Here is a 2,903-nt window from a genome sequence, read left to right on the forward strand (position 1 = left end):
CCCTCTGACCCAGCTGGGTGTCCTACCGTCCAGACCCGCCCGACACTGTCCCCCTGGAGACGGTGAGGGCTCGGTCCCGTGAGTCCCTGGTCCCCAGTCCGTGCCGTCGCCTGGGCCTCTGGGTGCCTGGCTGCGGGTGGCAGCTTCCCACAACCCCCTCCTGGGGTTTGATCAAGCTCGGGAGACGGTTCAGTCACCGGATCGCTGGTTTTTTAGGAAAGGACACAGCTCCGAAAGGAAGACCGAAGACGTGCAGGGGGAGGGGTGGAGAAGGGGCGCAGACGTTCCCCCGGCACCCCGGAAGCTCTGCGGACACCCCCTTCTGGGTTTCTAGCCCGAGGCCGGGGCGGGATGAGCGCTCCAAGCCCCCATCTCTGAGCTGGTTCCTGGACACCAGCCCCCACCCTGCAGCAGCCGAGGGGCAGCCCAGGGTCACCTCGTTCACAGAACAAAAGACACCTTTAGGCGCATCACTTAGGAAATTCCAAGGGTTTTAGGAGCTCTGTGCCAGGAGCCGGCAAAGACCACACATTCATTTCTATGATAAATCACAGTGATCACTCAAAAGACGCTGGTGTGGAAGAAGGCTCCCAGCGAGCCCCACGCCAGGCTTTCAGCTGCCGTGGGAGCGCGAGGTGAGGGCGGCTTCTGCCCCCCCCGGGGCCGCCGGCGCTGGTGCGCGGGAGGGCTCCTGGCCCGCAGAGGGTCCACCTCGCGCTTGGGCGAGAGGAGCCCCACGATCAGTGATGACCTCCCCTCTCTCCTCTAAGCCCCCTCCCGCCTCCTCCGGGGATCAAGTGTTTGCAGCTGGCGGCTGGGGAAGTGACGGTGAGGGACGGTGAAGCAACCTGGCGGATGCCCGTTCATTGTTTGGAGGGGTGCGTGCAGCCGGCCTGTGGGAGCCCAGAGTCGGGCCAGGCTCATTCTGCCCCGTGCTCGCCAGGCAGTGGGCTTAAACCCCGGCCGGACCCAGCGACTGCCACAGGAAAGTCATGAACTCATGGGCACCCGTAATTCTGAGTTTTTGGAGATTCTGATTCAGCGGGTCTGAGGTAGGGCTGCAGAGACGGCGTTTGTGACTTAACTTCTTTAGGTTTTATTTGTTTGGGTGCGTGCTGATTAATGTGTTTCAGAATTGCATAAAATGCCTAGAAATTTGTCAATGTCCTGCCATCCGTATAGTCTCTCTCTAATTACTAGTTCGAAATGCTATATGTTACCGAAATAACCAAACGTCCTCATCAATGCATCCTTCTTTAACAGCGAGCTGTCACCAGATCTTTTCACTGTGGCCATTTTTGCAACTTTTGTATTTCACAGTTAGTTACTATTGGCTCTTGATTCTTCCCTGAGAGTGTTTGCAATCAAGCACAGGTAGAAAGGCTTCATCTCCATGGAGAGTCCTGGAAAGGACCAGAACACAGGTGAGAACTTTAGGACCCAGCCGTTGAACTCGGTGAGAATTTCTACAACTCTAATGAAGAAACCGATTCATACATCGGCCCGCCCGCTCCAACCCAAGTGAACCGAGAATTGATTACTTGGGATCGAATGAACTAATGGGGTGGTTATAAGTTTTATAACTTTTTCTTCAAAGCATTGTTAGTTCTTTAGTGTTTTGTTTTCCAGATTTAAAGAATCCCCTTTCTCCTTTCTTTTAAGCTATCCGTAAATCACAGCAGTTTGGGGAAATATACTTTTGCATAAACAGAAATGAAGCATTTATTTTTTTCTGATCCCTCCGGAATTCAGAAAGTCCTATCGAAATATCTTATATTCACGACCATATAGGTTTTGACCTAAGTCCAAAAGGGATCTGTTCTCCTTGGAACAGGAAACAATTGGATGAGTCTCTGACTTGGTTTCTTAGCCTGGGGATGCTTTAAAAAAATCTCTGAGATTCCTTATTCCTGGACAGTTTTAAGGAACCAAGATTGTGGGAGCCCATAAAGCCCCCTGGATCTTACCAAAGCTTTGACCGGAACGTTGTATTTGAGAATACGCATAAAATCATCGTTCCCACTGCACTTATGTAAATAATCAGGCCGTGGTCGGTGAGACTAGATTTACTTTTTCTGGCCATGATTATCGTGGGTAAAAACAGGCCGGGAGTAGAAAGAGTAACTGTTCGGTAGAAAGCCGCAGCCCCTCGCCAGATTCCGCTCCTGGGTCCCGAATTCTTCTGGTTTCCTCAGCTATCTGGCTACAACTCTCCAAACTGATGTTTCCGATTTCCCTCCCACCTTTCTGACTTGGGATCACTGGCACTGAAACTGCCCTTCTCCCAAAGGCCCAACAGCTTGATGACGGCAGACGGCTTGCCGTAAACTTCAGAGGCGTTACCACCGCGGGTCCTGTCGGCATAACGCTCTGCCTGCCTCTGCCTGCACCTCGCAGAGACTTCACTGGGACACCTGCCGACACCAGCAGGGACCTCGAGCTGCAAACCAGGAGCGCCCAGCACGATGGAACGGCCACCCTTAGTCCACCATCTAAAGACGCTGGAAGCCCAAAGCCAGAAATGTTCTCAACCGGCTGCTCTCCAAACTGAGAAATTGAGTTTATAATAGTAACTATTAGCTCTTGTTTTCCTTCTGTTTCCATAGAAGTGCCTCTCATTAAAGTTCTGATTGCCGACACCACACGGAGGCCTGAGTTGGACGGAGGCTCACCTGCCACAGGGCCTCCTCACTCCGGACCTGCCCTGCGTCGCCCTGAGGGGTTCAGCGCAGCAAGGCGCCCATGTGACGCTGGGAGGCGTGTCGGCACCTGGCCCAAAAGCTCTCCGGGCATTCACCCTCAACGGAGGGCAATGTTTCCCACACATCGGAGCCTGGGGACTGTGTTTCTTGGAAAAGCATCAACAAAAAAAAACGCACCTCAGCCTCCTTGGAAAGGAACTA

At 53.1% G+C, this 2,903-nt stretch overlaps 1 long non-coding RNA gene across 1 annotated transcript; it reads right to left on the bottom strand.

The window, feature by feature from the left end:
• Positions 1 to 1,238: 1,238 nt before the first annotated feature.
• On the bottom strand, positions 1,239 to 2,547 carry LOC121037578 (uncharacterized). Its single transcript, XR_005793855.1, has 2 exons — positions 1,968 to 2,547; positions 1,239 to 1,403 (listed from the first exon to the last, which is right to left on the bottom strand). It is a non-coding gene; the product is annotated as an uncharacterized LOC121037578 (long non-coding RNA).
• Positions 2,548 to 2,903: the final 356 nt, after the last annotated feature.

Source organism: Herpailurus yagouaroundi, unplaced genomic scaffold (genome assembly GCF_014898765.1).
Source record: "Herpailurus yagouaroundi ecotype Mexico unplaced genomic scaffold, PumYag 163, whole genome shotgun sequence".
NCBI classification, from domain to species: Eukaryota; Metazoa; Chordata; class Mammalia; order Carnivora; family Felidae; genus Herpailurus; species Herpailurus yagouaroundi.